The sequence below is a fragment of the Oryctolagus cuniculus genome, chromosome 12 (assembly GCF_964237555.1).
Source record: "Oryctolagus cuniculus chromosome 12, mOryCun1.1, whole genome shotgun sequence".
NCBI lineage: Eukaryota > Metazoa > Chordata > Mammalia > Lagomorpha > Leporidae > Oryctolagus > Oryctolagus cuniculus.
The window spans coordinates 53,775,577-53,795,488 of record NC_091443.1 but is presented as its reverse complement, the minus strand read 5'-3'; the positions used below and the strand labels follow the sequence as shown (position 1 = coordinate 53,795,488).

At 44.3% G+C, this 19,912-nt stretch overlaps 1 protein-coding gene across 1 annotated transcript in view; it reads left to right on the top strand.

Moving 5' to 3' along the window:
* Nucleotides 1–19,912, top strand: part of TMEM253 (transmembrane protein 253) — a 39,276-nt gene that overhangs the window by 6,489 nt on the left and 12,875 nt on the right. The window contains exon 9 of the mRNA XM_051822617.2: nucleotides 10,208–10,353. The gene's annotated coding sequence lies outside the window, so the exon portion shown is untranslated. The remainder of the gene's footprint in view (nucleotides 1–10,207; nucleotides 10,354–19,912) is intronic.

Below are 19,912 nucleotides of genomic sequence, written 5' to 3'. Positions count from 1 at the left end.
AAAAATTTAGATTCTGATTCTGTTGCTTGGGCAAGTCAGGTATCTGAACTACATTTTTTTCACATGGAGGTTGAAACCATAAATTTTATCCTTTATCTCACAGGAGTATCAAAACTTCAAAACTAAAATAAAATCACGTATGGAAAACTACTTTCAACCCATAAGGCACTTCAGGGTTTGAAAATAAATTGCCTATAGAGGTAGGGAGTGGTTTAAATGAGAGAAGCAGATTGGGTATGCAGTAATAGGGAGCAATGAGAACTGTGGCAAACTACAGAGCACACATTCAATGATGGTATTTTTAAAAGTTGGGGGAAAATTATTTTTTAAGATTTACTGTTATTTATTTGAAAGAGTTGCACAGAGAGAGAAGGAGAAGCAGAGAGAGAGGTCTTCCATCCGCTGGTTCACTCCCCAGATGGCCTCAATGGCCAGAGCTGCACCAGTCCAAAGCCAGGAGTCAGGAGCTTCTTCCAGGTCTCCCACTTGGGTGCAGGGGCCCAAGCACTTGGGCCATCTTCTACTGCTTTCCCAAGCCATAGAAAAGAGCTGGATCGGAAGTGGAGCAGCCAGGACTTGAACCGGCACCCATATGGATGCCAGCACTGCAGGTGGCAGCTTTACCCACTACACCACAGCGCCAGCCCCTGTGGGAAAATTAAAAGGTATTTTCTATGAATTTTTTGAAAGACCCATTGTATTTAAAGACTTTATCCCTACATAATTTTACCCAATTATTGCTTTGTGAGGCTGTGGACCTGGAAGTGCCATATCCCCTATTTTCCAATAGAAACCAGAAAATCTGACTTTTAAAATGTAAATCTTTTACAAATGTTGATAACTATTTTTTTTAATCAAGGGCCAGATTCGGTCTAAAGTCCTTCAATTCCTGGTCTTTGCATTACACATACAGTAGGAATTCAGGATTTGTATGTACAATATTGTTCATGTTGACTTTACAAAGTACGAGTCTTAGATTAAACATTAAGTTCTTAAAACTTTTTTTTTAAAATGATATTCTAATAGGGCATTGATTGTCAGGGAGGGGTCATTTTGTCCCCTCACTCCCAACACCCACACCACCCCGCAGAATATTTTGCAATGTCTAGAGACATTTTTGGCAGTCACCACTGGGGGAGAGGATGAGAGAATATGTAACAGAAGGAAGATTAGATGAGAAGTCAAAAAATTGGTACTGAGACCCAGTGCTGTCAATGCCACTTTCCTGTGTGTGCATTGTACTCAGCCAGCTGCAAGCCAAGGCAGACTTGTCCTGGGTTCTCCGTTATTCCTCCTTCCACACGGCCTGTTCCCAGAGTCCTTGGCTGCGCCCGGACAGCCTCTGCTTCGGTGCAATGCTTCCCAGCAGTCACGGCATCTGCCCTTTTCTCCAGCTTGGCAGCTGCTATGGAGGTCACTCATTTGATGTGAATTGGAACTTCACAGATAGAAGGGACTGTGACAAGGTTCCTGCTGATGTCAGTCGTTAAAGGCCCTGACTCCTATCTTGCTTTAAGCGTTGAAGAAATAACCAGTTCATTGCCTGTGGCTGAATTCTGTGGTGATTGGGAAATTCTCCAGGCTGATGAATTTTAACCCCAGTTCTTTGAAGTGCAGCCCTTTACCTTGACTCTGAATGCGTGATTATGGACAGCTGACAATATTGCCCAAATGAATTCTCTTCCGTTTCTGGATCTGCTCTTTTTGCAAGATGGCTCAGGTTTTGTGTCCCAGGCTGTGTCCTCTGCTGCCATCTCGTGGCCTTTTGGCTGTCCAGCTCAAGATCTCACAAAGCACCTTCCCCCAAAGTAATGGCGTTTGGCAGTGGCATAGTCGGGGAAAGAATCCTCTCTCCACCCCGTTGGAGGCACCTCAAGTCCCTCCCCTGCAGTGGGCCAACCCAGGGCGGTAGCACAGTGGCCTGGCAGACGACCTGGGCCCCAGGATGAGCAAGTTGCAGAGCCAATCCCGATAATTCTCATCCCCTAAGGCCTCTGTCTGTTATGCAGTCCTGGCCGGGAGCCACCAAAATCAGTGAACTCAGCTGCCCAGGAGTAATTGGAGCTGACCTCGCCTGCTTGGCCCAGCGAATGCCCTGCAGCCTCTCGCCGCTGACCACCTGGACCAGGTTGCCCCTAATCTCAGTGAGCAGTGAAAACTGCTGCACCAGGTTTCTGAATTCCCATTCTTGTCTAGGCCCATTTTGTGTTGCTGTGTGTCCGTGCCTGTCATCTTGGCAGGCCCAGTTGGTACTGTGTTGAATTCGACACATGATGGTGCACTGAGCAAGGCTGTTGTTTTCTCTACCTATGGGCAGGTCCGTGCACTGTAAATATCGGGTCTGTCTCCAGGGACAGGTTGCTGGGGACTGTGCAGCGGCTCAGTGCAGGAGGGAAGGCAGGAAAACATTTCAGCTGGTACTATTTTTTTTTTCATTATAATAATACTTGTATGTGACATGTATACAATAAAGGCTTTCCGATTGCTAACACAAATTGTTAGAATTGGCCCAAAGTTGTTAGCCTCTCCTCTGACTCCACCCAGCTCCCATGCCCCTAACCCCAGATTTCTCAATAAAGAAGAGGAGAAGGTTACCGGGAGGAAGAAGAAAACTGCATTTCAACCTGCATTCCCCTTAACAAGAATCCAGAAAGAAGGGCCTGCATGTGCAGTTTTCCTAGGGCCTCAGGCTAGGGATAGCCACACAGAGAGGTAGATTGCTACTAAGCTGGTGTGTGGTATTGCTTTTCCTTAAAATTCACATGCCATTTACTTAATGAGCATCAGCTGGCATTTCTTTTTCCCTTCTTTACCTACTTTTTTTTTTTTTACTTATTTATATTTTGTGTTGTTTTTCTTAATTCCACTTAGCATCTGGATCTTTGGTTTATTTTTCTTATCAGAAACTCTTCCTAAATTCTGTCCAGAGTTACTGAATATATCTTGTTGATTCTTGTCCATTTTCCCTTTGCTGTTAAATTTTCTTTTTTTATGTTGCAAAATTATTTATTCAAGAAATGAAATTCGCCGGCGCCGTGGCTCACTAGGCTAATCCTCCGCCTTGCGGCGCCGGCACACCGGGTTCTAGTCCTGGTAGGGGCGCCGGATTCTGTCCCAGTTGCCCCTCTTCCAGGCCAGCTCTCTGCTGTGGCCAGGGAGTGCAGTGGAGGATGGCCCAGGTGCTTGGGCCCTGCACCCCATGGGAGACCAGGATAAGTACCTAGCTCCTGCCTTCGGATCAGCGCGGTGCGCTGGCCGCAGTGCACCGGCCACAGCGGCCATTGGAGGGTGAACCAGCTGTCTCTCTCTCTCACTGTCCACTCTGCCTGTCAAAAATTAAAAAAAAAAAAAAAAAAAGAAATGAAATTCATATAAAACCATTTTCATACATGATACTATAAAATATTAACATTCAGAGATTGAGCTTTCTCTCCAATTCCAAAATGTCCCATTCTTATGTAAAGTTTCTCACAATTAGGTAAAAAGTGTGAGCTAAAAAATGTATTGAGGAAATTACGCTATAAACAGCTATAAAAGAGATTGTTCAATATTAAACTGAAGAATCTGTCAGTACAGCAAAAGTGCACTTTTCTGCATTCAAATGCATTATACTTTGTTCCCCCTCACAACTTCCCCTAAGTTTTCTTCCTTACATTGTTTTTCCCCAAGCTTCCAAGATATAATTTAATTTGTTTTGCCTTTGTATAACTATGGGCTTTCCTTTGTCTTCTTTATGTGCCCACTCTTATGCTTTAGGTAAAGTTAAGTCACGACATACGCAAACAAAGTTTTGCCTTTATAAACATCAAAGATAATTATGATGAGGAGAAACTGTTCTTTATGAGACTAAGAATTGAAACTGAATCCAGTGATTGCTTGGTGTAAAAGGACCAATTTTAGACCAAAAAAAAGGAGAGGGCCAGCGCTGTGGCATAGTGGGTGAGGCCACAGCCTGCAGTGCCAGCATCCCATATGGGTGCATGTTCGAGTCCTGGCTCACAACTTCCAATCCAGCTCTCTGCTATGGCCTGGGAAAGCAGTAGAAGATGGCCCAAGTCTTTGGGCCCCTGCAACCGCGTGGGAGATCTAGAAGGAGCTCCTGGCTCCTGGCTTTGGATCAGCACAGCTCTGGCCATTGTGGCCATCTGGGGAGTAACCCAGCATATGGAGGACCTCTCTCTGCCTCTCTGTAGCTCTGCCTTTCAAATAAACAAATAAATCTTAAAGACAAAAAAAAAGTAAATGCCTTTCCAAAGATGAGCTACTTTTTAAAAGAAGTTATTTATTTATTTGAAAGAGTTACAAGAAAGAGGGGGAGGAAAAAGAGGAAGAGATTTTCCATTCTCTGGTTCATTTCCCAAATGGCTGTAATAGCCAGGGCTGAGCCAGACTGAAGCCAGGAACTTCATCTGGGTCTCCCATATGAATGGCAGGGACCCGAGCATTTGTGCCGTCTTCTGCTGCTTTTCCTAAGCCATTAGCAAGGAGCTGGATTGGAAGTGCAGCAGTGGGTACATGAACTGGGGCCCACATGGGATACCAGCATTGTGAGCAATGGCTTTACTTGCTATACCACAATGGCAACCCAAAAAATGAGCTACTTTGAAGTTGGGCTTTCAACTTCTGTTAGAGGTGTTTTACATTATGCACTCTTATGCACTGATAGTTTTGTGGTTTTTTTTTTTTTTTTTTTAATTTTTTGACAGGCAGAGTGGACAGTGAGAGAGAGACAGAGAGAAAGGTCTTCCTTTACCGTTGGTTCACCCTCCAATGGCCGCCACAGCTGGCACGCTGCGCCCGGTGCATTGTGCTGATCCAAAGCCAGGAGCCAGGTGCTTTTCCTGGTCTCCCATGCAGGTGCAGGACCCAAGGACTTGGGCCATCCTCCACTGCCTTCCCGGGCCACAGCAGAGAGCTGGCCTGGAAGAGGGGCAACTGGGACAGAATCCGGCGCCCTGACCGGGACTAGATCCCGGTGTGCCGGTGCCGTGCACTGATAGATTTTGAAGCAAACAGATGTTGAAGCAAACACAAGAAACCTTCAAAAAGTTTGTGGAAGGGGTGGGCATTTGGTGCAATGGCTAGGTAGCTACTTGGGACACCAGCATCCCATATCAGAGTACCTGTCTGGAGTCTGGCTACTCCACTTCAAATCCAACATCCTGCTCATACATGCCCTAGATGGTGGCTCAAGTCCTTGGGTCCCTGCCATCCACATCAGAAACTTGTACTGAATTCTGGGCTTCTGGCATTGGCCTGGCCCAGACTTGGGTGTTGTGAGCATTTGAGCAGTGAGCCAGTGGATGAATGATCTCTTTCTCTGGAACTGTTTCTCCAGGACAAGGAGCTAGGATAAGAGGATGAACTATGTGAAATACAAAGCCCTGCACTAGATGAAAAAAAAAAAAAATGTTTAGGGGCCAGCACTGTGGCTTAGTAGGCTAAGCCTCTGCCTGTGGCACCAGCATCCTTTATGGGCGCTGGTTCATGTCCCAGCTACTTTTCTGATCCAGCTCTCTGCTATGGCCTGGGAAAGCAGTAGAAGATGGCACAAGTCCTTGGGCCCCTGTACCCACATGGGAGACCTGGAGGAAGCTCCTGGCTCCTGGCTTCCGATTGGCGCAGCTCCGGCCGTTGGTGGCTATCTGGGGAGTGAGCCAACAGATGGAAGACCTCTCTGTCTGTACCTCTCTCTGTAACTCTGTCTTTCAAATAAATGAAATCCTTAAAAACAAAATAAATGTATTTTAAAAAATCTTTAAAGAGGGGGAAAATGGTGCACTGACCTCTGCACCTGGCTCCTACCCATCCTTCCCTCGTCCTCTCCCACATTCCCTCCTTGCACTTCGCTGTGCACTGAAGGAAGGTGGCATTGATGTACAGCCTTTCAAACATCGTTTTTAAAAGTATGTAATATGTTTGATAAATACCTCCACCCAACTCTTGAACCTTACCCATTCCCCATCCCTCTTTTTTCTTTTCTTTAAGATTTATTTATTTATTTGAGAGGCAGAAGCAAAGAGAGAGAGAGAGAGAGGTCTTCCATCTGCTGGTTCTCTCCCCAGATAGCCACAGTGGCCGGAGCTGTTCTGATCCGAAGCCAGGACCCTGGAGTTTCTTCCCCTTCTCCCATGCGGGTGCAGATCCCCAAGGACTTGGGCCATCTTCTACTGCTTTCCTAGGCCATAGCAGAGAACTGTATTGGAAGTGGAGCAGCTGGGACTTGAACAGGTGCCCATCTGGGATGCCAGCACTGCAGGCTGGGGCTTTAATCTACTGCACCACAGTGCCGGCCCCTCTTTTTTTCTTTTCGGTTGGCCCAAGCACGATGATGATGATAAAGAAGACAGCACTGACTTGGCGATGGGCTGGTGGAGGTCAGGGCTGTTTGTTGCACACGTTAGTGAGATGTCAAAACAGAACACTTAGTGAGAAGTCAAAGTCACGTCGTGTCAAAATAGCTGAGTCAAAGATTCACACTTTGGCATATGTATTTCTTATTTCCATGCCTTATTCAAGCTGTTGTATCCAATCTTAGCCCCACACCAGCCCCAAGTGTTGCTAACTGCTCCTTATCTTCCAAGACTCCATCTGCTCAGTCCTCACCCGTCTTGGGAAGTTTCCAGGCCTCTCACCATCACGGCAATGGTGTTCTCCACTGTTTCTGTAGTGCCCTGAACACAGTCCTGCACTTACAACATTCTACTAAAATTCTCATGTATGTGCTGACTTCTGAAATAGGAATTGTGTTTCATTCATCTTTCTTTATTTTCATGGCTGTATTAATTTACATTCCCACCAACAATACATAAGGATTCATTCCTTTTTTCCATACCATTGCCAACACTTGACTATCTTTTGTCTTTTTGATAATAACCATTTTGTTTTAAGTTTAGTTAATTTATTTTTATATACTTGAAAGGAAGAGTGACAGAGACAGAGAAAGAGAGATCTGTCCACTGGTTCACTCTCCAGATACCTGCCACAGTTAGGGCTAGGCCAGGCCAAAGCCATGAGTCAGGAATTCCATCCAGATCTCCCACATGGGTGGCAGGGGCCCAAGTACTTGAGCCATCACTTGCTTCCAGGGTACGCATTAGCAGGAAGCTGGATTGGAGAGGGGAGCCAGGACTCAAACCCAGGCACTCAGATTTGGGGCACAGCCCTTTGTTCCTTTTGACAAACCTTGGGAGAGGCTGCCTAGCCTATCCGTCCTCATCATCCTACCACCTGGATTCTAAATTCATACAGTCTTCCTGTGCTGTAGATGTATAACATAGCTATGAAATCCAAACAAAGCAGCTCATAATTTGGCAACTTCCAAGACTCATCTCATTTCTTGCTGTACTATTAGGCCAAATTGATATTTCAGTGTAGCAAGCAGAGCCATGGCCTTTATACCTTATGTAGTCTGCATGCAAGAACACTAACCAGCTGGTGCCGTGGCTCAATAGGCTAATCCTCTGCCTTGCGGCACCGGCACACTGGGTTTTAGTCCCAGTCGGGGCGCCGGATTCTGTCCTGGTTGCCCCTCTTCCAGGCCAGCTCTCTGCTATGGCCCGGGAGTGCAGTGGAGGATGGCCCAAGTCCTTGGGCCCGTACCCGCATGGGAGACCAGGAGAAGCACCTGGCTCCTGCCATTGGATCAGCGCGGTGCGCTGGCTGCAGCGTACCGGCCACGGTGGCCATTGGAGGGTGAATCAATGGCAAAAGGAAGACCTTTCTCTCTGTCTCTCTCTCTCTCACTGTCCACTCTGCCTGTCAAAAATTAAAAAAAAAAAAAAAAACAAACTAACCCTTGGAAACAAACACTTCCATCCACATTTCAGGGATTACTATAATGAATTTATGACTCACTTCTCATTTCAGTAAGAAAACAGAAGAAACTATTCATCTTTCCTCATCAAAGCTATCAAACTTCCTGGCCTTACAGTCTGTCTTTCTTCTCACCTGTTAGAGTGGATGAACTGTTCTCACCACTGTGAAAGACCAGTCTCTTCACTCACATACTGTGCCTTGTGCACAGGTTTTGCCTCTCTAAGGGTATGGACTTCTGTACCGTCTGTTTCTTCCTCTATAGAATTATTCCTATCAACCTGAAATATGTTATGGTATCTCTTAAAAAAAAAAAGTCTGTCTTAGCTAAAGGAGTTCATCACCACTAAATCTAGATTTCAATAACTGCTAAAGAGAGTAATTCATGGGGAAATAAAAGGACACTAATTAGTGACACCAAAACATATGAACATTTAAAATTAACTTGTAACAGTACACAGTCAAATTCAGAATATTCTAACACTGCAATGATGGTCCATATATCAGGTATATCTTTAGTGTGAATCTTGAAAGACAAAGCTATTAAAAATGAAAACTAAAGGGGCCAGCACTGTGGCATAGTGGGTAAAGCTGCTGCCTGGGGCCCCAGCATCCCACATAGGCACCAGTTTGAGTCCCAGCTGATTCCTTTTTTCTTTTTTTAAAAGATTTATTTATTTACTTGAAAGTCAGAGTGACAGAAAGAGAAAGAGAGGCAGAGAGAGAGAGGTCTTCCATCCGCTGGTTCATTCCCCAGTTGGCTACAACAGCCGGAGCTGTGCCCATCCGAAGCCAGGAGCCAGGAGCTTCTTTCAGGTCTCCAACACGGGTGCAGGGGCCCAAGGAGTTGGGCCATCTTCCACTGCTTTCCTAGGTCATAGCAGAGAGCTGAATCAGAAGTGGAGCAGCCAGGAGTGGAACCAGTGCCCATATGGGATGCCGGCACTATAGGTGGCGGCTTTACCCGCTATGCCATAGCGCCACTCCCCCTACCTTCCCCCGCCCCGAGCTGTTTCAGTTCCAATCCAGCTCCTTGCAAATGCGTCTGGGTAAGCAGCAGAAGATGGCCCAAGTATTTGGGCCCCTGCACCCATGTGGGAGAGCTGAAAAGCTCCTGGCTTCAAATCGAACCAGCTCCAGCCATTGCAGCATGAACTAGCAGATGGAAGACCTCTGTCTCTACCCTCTCTCTATAACTCTGCCTCTCAAATAATAAATCTTTAAAAAATGATTTAAAAAAAATTTAACTGCATTAATTTGTTAAGGGGTATGCAATAACAAAGATGTAAGTCACAATATAAAAATTCAAAATTCTAGGGCTTAAAGTATAGGGTTGTGGTTTTTGCAATCAAACTTAAATTGTTGGGGCAGGCATTTGGAGTAGAGGTTGGAATGCCTGTATCTCATATCAGAGTACCTAAGTCTGAATCCCAGCTATGCTTCCAATTACAGCTTCCTGCTAATGTGCACTCTAGGAGACAGAGGGTGATGGCTCAAGTGTTTGAGTCCCGGCCAGTGGTGTGGGAGGCCTGGACTAAGTTACTAGCTCCCGGCTTTGATCTGGCCTAGCTCTGACTGTGTGGGCATGTAGGGTGAGTGAACCAGTGGATGTAAGATTTCTGTCTCTCTGACTTTCAAACATTTATTTAAAGAAATTTTGCAAATGATGATTCCAGCCAGTTAGGCCACCCCTAAAGAACTGAGGGTCCTGGGAATTTATTCATGTAACTGTAGACTCTTTAATATTATTAACTGAGGAAACATGAGTACCCTTTAAATGTGTGTGTGTGTGTGTTTTTTGTTTGTTTGTTTTTTTTTTTTTTTTTTTTTTTTTAAGATTAGGAAACCAGGGGCCGGCACCATGGCATAGTATGTTAAGTTTATATCTATGGCGCCAGCATCCCATATGGGCACTGGTTAAAGTCTCGGCTGCTCCACTTCCTATCCAGCTCTCTGCTATGGCCTGGGAAAGCAGCAGAAGATGGCCCAAGTGCTTGAGCTCCTGCACCCATGTGGGAGACCCAAAAGGGCTCCTGGCTCCTGGCTTCAGATCAGCCCAGCTCCAGCAATTGCAGCCATTTAGTGAGTGAACCAGTGGACGGAAGACCTTTCTCCCTGTATCTCTCTGCCTATAACTCCACCCCTCAAATAAATAAATAAATCTTAAAAAAAAATTAGGAAACAAAAAAGATGTTAGAAGTAATCAAATCATAGCCATAAGGTAGATGCCATATGATTCCCCATCAAAACTCTTGCAAATTGCCTTAGTTTAATGAGAGGACTTTGTGAAGAACTTTCTGGGGAAACTCTCCTGGCTGTTTTCTGCAAAAGCTTTGATTAACTTTCTCAGAATACTCTCCTAACAAGATGTTAACATTCTTTGGTCTTGCAGAAAGTCAACAAGCAAAATCCTTTAAGCTTCCCAAAAACTGCTTCCATGACCTTTGCTCTTGACTGGCCTGCTTTTGCTTTCACTGGGCCACTTTCACCCCTTGGTCGCCATTGCTCGGACTGTGTTATGTCTTCAAGATCACATAGGTAAGGCCCTGTTTCATCTCTTGTTCCAATTCTTTGAGGAAATTCTTCAGGATAGGACTCTAAGACACTTTGTCCCACATCTAAGTGCCTGAGTTCGAGTCCCAGCTCTGCTCCACATTCTGGCTTCCTGCTAATGCAAACCCTAGAAGGCAGCAGGTGATGGCTCAAGTATTTGGGTCCCTGCTGTGTGTAAGGGAGGCCTGGATTGAGTTCCAGCTCCCAGCTTCAACCTGGTCCAACTCTTGCTGTTGTGGGCATTTGAGGAGTGAACCAGTGGGTAGGAGTAACCTCTCTATCTCTGTCTCTGCCTTTCAAATAGGTTAAATAAATCACATTAATTTTTTTTGATAAGGGGGGGCAGGCATTGTGGCACAGCAGGTTAAACCACCACTTGGGATGCCCAAATCTCGTATCACAGTGTTGGTTCGAGTACTGGCTCCTCCATTCTTGATCCAGTTTCCTGCTAATGCAGCCTGGGAAGCAACAGATGATTGCTCCAGAGCTTGGGCCGTGCCACCCATATGGGAGACCTAGATGAAGTTTCTAGCCCCTGGCTTTAGCCTGACCTAGGTTGTGGGCATTTGGGGAATGAACCAGCAGCTCACTCTCTCTCTCTGCTTTCAAGTTGATAAAAATAAACTTTTTTTTTAAATGAGCAAAGAATCTGAGCAAATATTTTTGGGGAAAAAAAAGACATACCAGTGGCCAACAGGTATATGACAAAATGCTCAATACCAGTAATCCTCAAGGAAAATTAATTAAAACCACAATGAGCTATCACCTCACACCTGTTAAATTGGCTGGTACCAAACAGATGAAAGACAACAAATGTTGGCAAGGATTTTGAGAAAAGGAAACCCTTGCACATTGTTGGTGGGAATGTAAACTACTATAACATTATAGAAAACAGTATGGGCCGGTGCTGTAGCTCACTAGGCTATTCCTCCCGCCTGTGGCGCCAGCACACCGGGTTCTAGTCCTGGCCGGGGCACTGGATTCTGTCTGGGTTGCCCCTCTTCCAGGCCAGCTCTCTGCTGTGACCCCGGAGTGCAGTGGAGGATGGCCCAAGTGCTTGGGCCCTGCACCCGCATGGGAGACCAGGAGAAGCACCTGGCTCCTGGCTTCAGATCAGCATGGTGCGCCAGCCGTAGTGGCCATTGGTGGTGGTGGTGGGTGTGTGAACCAACGAAAAAAGGAAGCCCTTCTCTCTGTCTCTCTCTCTCTCTCACTGTCCACTCTGCCTGTCAAAAAAAAAAAAAAGTAAAATAAACTTGGCACAGAAAGACAAATATCATATGATCTCACTCCCCTGTGGATTCTAGAAAAATGATCTTACAGAAGTAGAGAATAGAATAATGGTTTTCAGGGGTTAAAAAACAGAACTTTTAAAAAAAATTTTTAAAGATTTATTTATTTATTTTGAAAGTTAGAGTTAGAGAGAGAAGGAGAGGCAGAGAGAGAGAGGTCTTCCATCTACTGGTTCACTCCCCAATTGGCTGCAGTGGCCAGAGCTGTGCCAATCCAAAGCCAGGAGCCAGGAGCTTCTTCAGGGTCTCCCATGAGGGTGCAAGATCCCAAGGACTTGGGCCATCTTCTACTGTTTTCCCAGGCCACAGCAGAGAGCTGGATCGAAAGTGGAGCAGCCGAGTATTGAACTGGTGTCCATGTGGGATGCTGATGCTTCAGGGAAGGGCTTTAAGCCGCTGCGCCACAGCACCAGCCCCCAAAACAGAGCTTTTAATTGCACCCTGAAAAACAAAAAATTGTGGTCTCATTCTTTTCCATCACAATTAGTGACACTGTTGTTCACACAGGTGCACTGGTAAAAACCTAGGGGTCATGGTTGAATATTGTCCCACTTGCGTCCAATATATCTCCCTAATCCTATAACCTCTTACACCTCTGGTATTTGTGCCATGCCATCATGGTCAGGTTTATTGCAATAACCTCCTAAGCCTCTCCTTTCTTCAAGTTTGGTTTCCACAGGTGATTAGGTCTAACACTTATAAACGACAGAAACTAGCTGGCTGACTTAAGCAGAAAATTAAATAATTTGAAGAAATATTGAAAAGGAATTTGGAGACATTCCAAATGTCACTCTACCAGTGCTGTACACCAGTATTGGTAGAGTGAATAAATAAAATAATGGAGTATTATGCAGCTATTAGAAGCAGTGTATTGAGCCGGCGCCACGGCTCACTAGGCTAATCCTCCGCCTAGCGGCGCCGGCACACCGGGTTCTAGTCCCGGTCGGGGCGCCGGATTCTGTCCCGGTTGCCCCTCTTCCAGGCCAGCTCTCTGCTGTGGCCAGGGAGTGCAGTGGAGGATGGCCCAGGTGCTTGGGCCCTGCACCCCATGGGAGACCAGGAAAAGCACCTGGCTCCTGGCTCCTGCCATCGGATCAGCGCGGTGCGCCGGCCGCAGCGCGCCGGCCGCGGCGGCCATTGGAGGGTGAACCAACGGCAAAGGAAGACCTTTCTCTCTGTCTCTCTCTCACACTGTCCACTCTGCCTGTCAAAAAAAAAAAAAAAAAAAAAAAAAAAAAGGAGCAGTGTATTGGAGCTCTTTGCTATATCCCCTCATAGATACCATCCCGGTGGTCTAGAATGTTGTCTCAAGCTTTAGTGTGAAGGGGCAGGCAATGCTTGACCCACAGCAAATCTTCAGAAAGTCAAAAGCAGAACCTTAAACTTTTCTCCACCTACTCTCTCACTGCTACCTTGTACTCAGACTCTAGACCCACCTTCCCATCCCCACCACCACCACCACCATCAGTCTTCCTCCTCTCCCTTTCCCCCATCCTTTCCCATACACTCTAGTCCAAAACAGACTGCAGTTTCTCTAGGGGTTTCCAGTAGAGATAGCGGTGATGATGGTTAATTAATGGTGTTCAGGCTTCCCTTTCAGTTACTGTTTTCTCCAGGTCTGATTTTAGAAGAAGGAACCAGCAAGCTGAGCTAATTTCCTATAGTAGCAGTCACAGGAGCACTCTGGGTCTTCCCAAATTCCTGCAGTTATCACGCCTGCCCTGCTATGGAAAGGAGATATTGGCCTAGCGGTATCTTTAATCCCCAAATTGCACAACTCATAGAAGGCTAATTTACTGCCAATTCTTTGATAATAGTTGTAACCCTAGAAAGGGACCTGGAATATGTTGTAGATTAAAGCGCATCTTAATTACTGGACAAATTATTTGGGTAATTATAAGCCACGCCTGGTGTTATATGCTAGAGATGAAAATGAAACTGTCCCTGCCTTCTTGTGGAGGAGAGAAATTATCTTATAATTATAAAGTAAATTGAGATAATTGCTTTGATAGAAGTCTACAGATGGATCCTTGGCAAAAGGATGAGTACCAGAAAGGTAAAATTTGTGAAGAAAACCTGAAGATTATCTAGGGATTTTCAAAGGAAGTAAACAGAAGGAGAATGTTATAGATGAAGAGCACAGTAGAAGGCAAAGAAAAGAACTTGAGGGAACATAGTGGATTCTGGAGCACAAACTCTGGGGGTAAAAACAGGATGAGAATGAGAAGAAAGCACTGAAGAATTTAGTCTATAAGTCAATATCACCAACTGTAGATAAAAAAATTAAGAACATATTAGATTATCAAAAAATTTAATGATCAAAATAAACCATGTTTTAAAAATGAACAGTGTTTATAAACAAGAGATGTCTTTGATTTTAGAGTTAAGTCTATGCTCCACTCATAATTGTTTTTTATGGCATGAGGTGTGAATCAAAGTTTATTTTTATGCACATGGATAACATTTCCCTTTTTAAATATTTATTTACATATTTGAAAGGCAGAGTTACAGAAAGGCAGAGAAAAAGAGAGAGAGAGGTTTTCCATCCACTGGTTCATTCCCCAAATGGTCTCAACGGCCAGAGCTGAACTGATCTGAAGCCAGGAGTCTGTAGCTTCTTCTGGGTCTCCCACGTGGGTGTAGGGGCCCAACAGCTTGGACCATCTTCTACTGCTTTCCCAGGCCATAGCAGAGAGCTGGATTGGAAGAGGAGCAGCCAGGACTAGAATCGGTGCCCATATTGGATGCTGGTACCACAGGCAGAGGATTAACCTACTGTGCCACACCACTGGCCCCTACCTAGATAACATTTCTTAAAATATCACTTGTTGAATTACTTTCCTTTTTCCACTGAATTGCCTTGGCACTTGTGAAAATTCAGCTGTCCCCATATCTGTGAGCCTGTTTCATTGATCTCTTTGTCCATCCTTATAGTAATACAAGACTCCCTTAATTACTTTATAATAATTCATAAAATCAATTATTGTTAAATCTTCACCTTTGTTTTTCCTTCTCAAAGTTGCTTTGGCTATTCTAGGTCCTTTTCATTTCCTTGTTAATTTTAGAATCAATTTGTCAATATATATAAAAACCTGCTGGAATTTTGATTTGCTAAGAATCAAATCACGCCTGTAACTCTACCTCTCAAATCTACTTGGGGAGTATTTACAGCTTAACAATATTAAATCTCAAGGCCTGTGCTGTGGCACAGCAGGTTAGCCGCCACCTGCAGCACTGGCATCCTATATGAACACTGGTTCAAGTCCTGGCTGTACCACTTCCAATTCAGCTCCCTGCTAAGTGCCTGGGAAAGCAGCAGAGGATGGTCCAAGTGCTTGGGCCTCTGCATCTACATGGGAGATCTGGATGCAGCTTCTGGCTTGTGGCCGTCTGGGGAGTGAACCAGCAGATGGAAGACCTCTCTCTCTCTCATATAAATATAAATATAAACATAAATATAAATATGCCTCTGCTTCTCCCTCTCTTAACTCTGTTTCAAATGGATAAATCTTTAAAAAAATATTAAATCTCTGGGGCTGGTGCTAAGGCATAGCAGGTGAAGCCACTGCCTGCAGTGCCGGCATCCCATATGGCTCTGGTTCAAGTCCCGGCTGCTCTACTTCCTATCCAGCCCTCTGCTGTGGCCTGAGAAAGCAGTAGAAGATGACCCAAGCTGTTGGGCCCCTGCACTCACATGGGAGACCCGGAAGAAGCTCCTGGCTCCTGGCTTCAGATCAGTGCAGCTCCGGCCATTGGGGCCTATTGGGAAGTGAACCATCAGATGAAGACCTCTCTCTCTCTCTCTGCATCTCCTCTCTCTGTGTAACTCTTTCAAGTAAAATAAATAAATTTTAAAAAAGTATTAAATCTCATAACCAGTAAACTTGGTATGTATCCACATTTATTTAGGTCTTCTTAATTTTTCTAAGCAGTACTCATATTTTCAGTGTACAGGTCTTTTGTGTTTTTCTTTTTTCAGATAAAAATCAATTGATGACAAATCCAATGGTTTATTTCTGGATTCTTAATTCTGTTCCATTAACCTTTATAATAGTCTTGATGCCACTGCCCTATTATTTTAATAACTATAGCTCTACAAAAGATTAAAAATCATATATATATCCCTCTAACTTTGTCCTTTTTTCAAAATTGTTAAGTACCTCTGGTTTATTGGAATTTGCAAATAAATCTTAGGTCTAACTTGCAAATTTAAAATATTACTTAGCTGTATTTAAGTTGTATTTATTTGAAAAGCAGAGAGATAGAGACAAAGAGGAAGAGAGAGAAAGAAAGGAAGGGAGGGAGGGGGAGAGAGAGAGAGAGAGAGATCTCCCACCCACTGGTTCACTCCTCAAATGCCCGCAATAGCCAGGGCTGGGTCAGGCCAAAGCCAGGAGCCAGGATCTCAACCTAAGTCTCCCATATGGGTGTCATGTACCCAACCAACTTGATCCATTACCTGCTGCTTCCCTGGAATCCAGAGCAGAGACTCAAATCCAGGCACTCCAATTTGTAGGCATCACAAGCAGCATTTTTATTTTTATTTTTTTTTTTTTTTAACAGTGAGAGAGAGAAAGGTCTTCCTTTTTCCATTGGTTCACCCCCTAAGTGGCCGCTACGGCTGGCACGTTGCAGCCGGCGTGCTGTGCTGATCCGAATCCAGGAGCCAGGTACTTCCAGGGCCCAAGGACCTGGGCCATCCTCCACTGGCTTCCTGGGCCATAGCAGAGAGCTGGACTGGAAGAGGGGCAACCGGGACAGAATCCGGTACCCCGACCGGGACTAGAACCCGGGGTGCCAGTGCCGCAGGCAGAGAATTAGCCTAGTGAGCTGCGGCACCGGCCACAAGCAGCATTTTAACCACTAGACCAAATTCCCCCCCGACTTGTCAATTTTTAAAGGAAAACCTTCTGAGATTTTCCTAGGGATTGCATTGAACCTATGGATCAATTTGTAAAGTACTGCATGTTTATGATATTGACTCTTCCAATCCATGAACACGGAATATCTCTCCATTTATTCAAATCTTCTCTAACTTTTTCAGCAAAGTTTAAGGTTTTCCATATGAGTCTTGACATTTATTTTGTTAATTTTATTCCTAAATTTTAATTCTTTTGAACCCTATTGTGAATTTTTTTTCTTAATTTTGTCTTTGGATTGTTGCTTACTAACATAAAAATATAATTAATCTTTCTACATTGATTTTGTATTGTGGAATACCATGAATTTGAGCCTTTTTAAAAATTATTTTTATTTTTTATAAGACATTTTTATTTATTTGAAAGAGTTACAGAGAGAGGTAGAGACAGAGAGAGAGAGAGAGGTCTTCCATCTGGTAGTTTCACTCCCCAAATGGCCGCCATAGCTGGAGCTGAGCTGATCTAAAGTCAAGAGCCAGGAGTTTCTTCCAGGTCTCCCACATGGGTACAGGGGCCCAAGCACTTGGGCCATCCTCCTTTGCTTTCCCAGGCTCATGAGCTGGGAGCTGGATCAGAAGTGCAGCTGGCAGGACTCTAACTGGCGCCTATATGGGATGCTGGTGCTGCACTCCAGGGCTTAAACCCACTGTGCCACAGCATCAGCCCATGTTTGAGCCTTTTCTGTAGATTACTTAGGGTTTTCTACAAACAAGATCATGTCATCTGCAAATAAAGACAATTTCCCTTTTCCCTTTTCGCTGCAGATGTGTTGTTTTCCTTTTTTTTTTTTTTTTTTTTTTGTTCCTTAGAAACATTTATTTAAAGAATACAAACTTCATACGTTTCATAATTACAACTTTAGGAACATGGTGATTCTATTTCTTTAATGCAGTGGATCCAACCTCCAGTACAATGTTAAATAGAAGTGGCAATAGCTAACATCTTGCCTTGTTTTGATCTTAAGGAGAAAACTTTATTTCACCATGAAGATGAGAGTACTTCAAAAAGTTTGTGAGAAAAAAATGGAATTAAAAGATAAGTTTACATTGGTGAAAAAATTAAAATTATGCCTAATTTTTCATAATATACTTTTCCATGAACTTTTTTTTATAAATCTATCCTGCTATTTTTTTTAAAGATTTATTTATTTATTTGAAAGTCAGAGTTTACAGACAGGCAGAGGTGGAGAGAGAGAGGTCTTGCATCCACTGGTTCACTCCCCAAATGGCTGCAATGGGCAGAGCTGGATAGATCAGAAGCCAGGAGCTTCTTCTGAGTTTCCCATTTGGATGAGGGGGCCCACGCACTTGGACCATCTTCCACTGCTTTCCCAGGCCCAAGCAGAGAGCTGGATCAGAAGTGGAGCAACCCATATGGATGGCATCTTTACCAGGTATGCCACAGCGCTGGCCCCTCCATGAACTTTAAAAGACCCCTCTATGTATACATTTCAAAGATTTTTCACACCACAACAAACTTACATTTTAATTACATTCTCCATCATTTTTTGAAGTTCCTGTGTGTCATATTAGTTGTAGATTTTTCATAAATGCTCAATATTAGAAAATTGAAAAAATACACTCATTGATTAAAGAATAAGTTATAATAAAAATTAGAATATACATAGAACTTAATGATACTAAAACTACAATTTTTTTTTAAGATTTATTTATTTGAAAAACAAAGTTAGAGAGAGAGAGAGAGGGATCTCTTCCATCTGCTTGTTCACTCCCCAAATGGCCGTAGTGGCCAAGGCTGGGCCAGGCCAAAGCCAGGAGGCAGGAGATTCTTCCAGGTCTCCCACGAGGGTGCAGGGGACCAAGCACTTGGGTCATCCTCTGCTGCTTTCCCAGGCATATTACCAGGGAGCTAGATCAGAAGTGGAGCAGCCAGGACTCGAACTGGTCCCATATGGGATGCCAGTGTCGCAGGTGGTAGCTTTACCTGGCCCTGAGTCATATATTATTTTTTTTAAATTAAGGTACATCAATTGACAAAATATGAGGTCCTTTGATATACAAAATATGTGACCAAAATTATAAAATTTTAACCAAGTACATTAAAAAAAATCTGAAAAATGTAGAGCTCTATCATGTTTGTGAAGAGACATATATAATATATAAAAGATATAAATTTCATCAAGCCAGAATTCAGTGCAATCACAATTAAATTTCCAGTCAGGTTTTTCACAGAACTTAACAAACTAACAAATGTTAAATGTTTTTTTTTAATTATTTATTTATTTGAAAATCAGAGTTATACAGAGAGGAGAGACAAAGAGAGAGAGAGAGAGAGAGGTCTTTCATCTGATGGTTCACTCCCCAATTGGCCGCAACGGCTGGAGCACGCCAATCCAAAGCCAGGAGCTTCTTCTGGGTCTCCCACATGGGTGCAGGGGCTCAAGGACTTGGGCCATCTTCTTCTACTGCTTTCTCAGGCCATAGCAGAGAGCTGGGTCAGAAGAGGAGCAGCCAGGACTAGAACAGGCACCCATATGGGATGCCGGCACTTCAGGTCAGGGCGTTAACCCGGTGAGCCACAGCGCCGGCCCCACAAATGTTAAATGTTAAAAAAAAATTTTTTTTTTCTGAGATGCCCCTAAAGAGACCGATCTAGGCTAGAGAACAGATGATGGTGCACACAGGAATATATCCCACAAAATATAGACTTACTAGGAAGATATACAGGTTGTATATCCTTAGTCAATGTCTTTTAAGATTTACTTATTCATTACAAAGTCAGAGTGACAGAGAGAAAAGGAGAGACACAGAAAGAAAGATCTTCCATCTGCTGGTTCATTCCCCAGGTGGCTGCAAAGGCCAGCACTGGGCCAGGGTGAAGCCAGGAGCCAGGAACTTCATCTGGTTCTCCCACATAGGTGCAGGGGCCCAAACACCTGGGCCATTCTCCACTGTTTTCCCCATGCCGTTAGCAGGGAATTGGACCAGAAGTGGAGCAGCTGGGACTAAATAAGTCTTTTTTAAAAAATTGTCTCAGAATATGAAAGTCCAGAAGATACAGACCACTTAAGCCATTTCTCTCATATTATGGGAAAGGATTTTTTTGGGAAGGCTGAATGACAGAGAGGGAGAGACAGAGAAAAAGAGATCTTCCATCAGCTGGCTTACTCCCCAGGTGGCTGCAGCAGCTGGACTAGGCCAGGTTGAAGACAGGAGCCTGGACTTCTATCCTGCTCTCCCACATGGGTGGCAGGGGCCGCATACTTTGGCCATCTTCCGCTGCTTTAGCAGAGAGCTGGATCATTAGTAGAGCAGCTGGGACTCAAACTGAATCTCCAATGGTGCTCTGACAGGGGATGCCAGCATTGCAGAA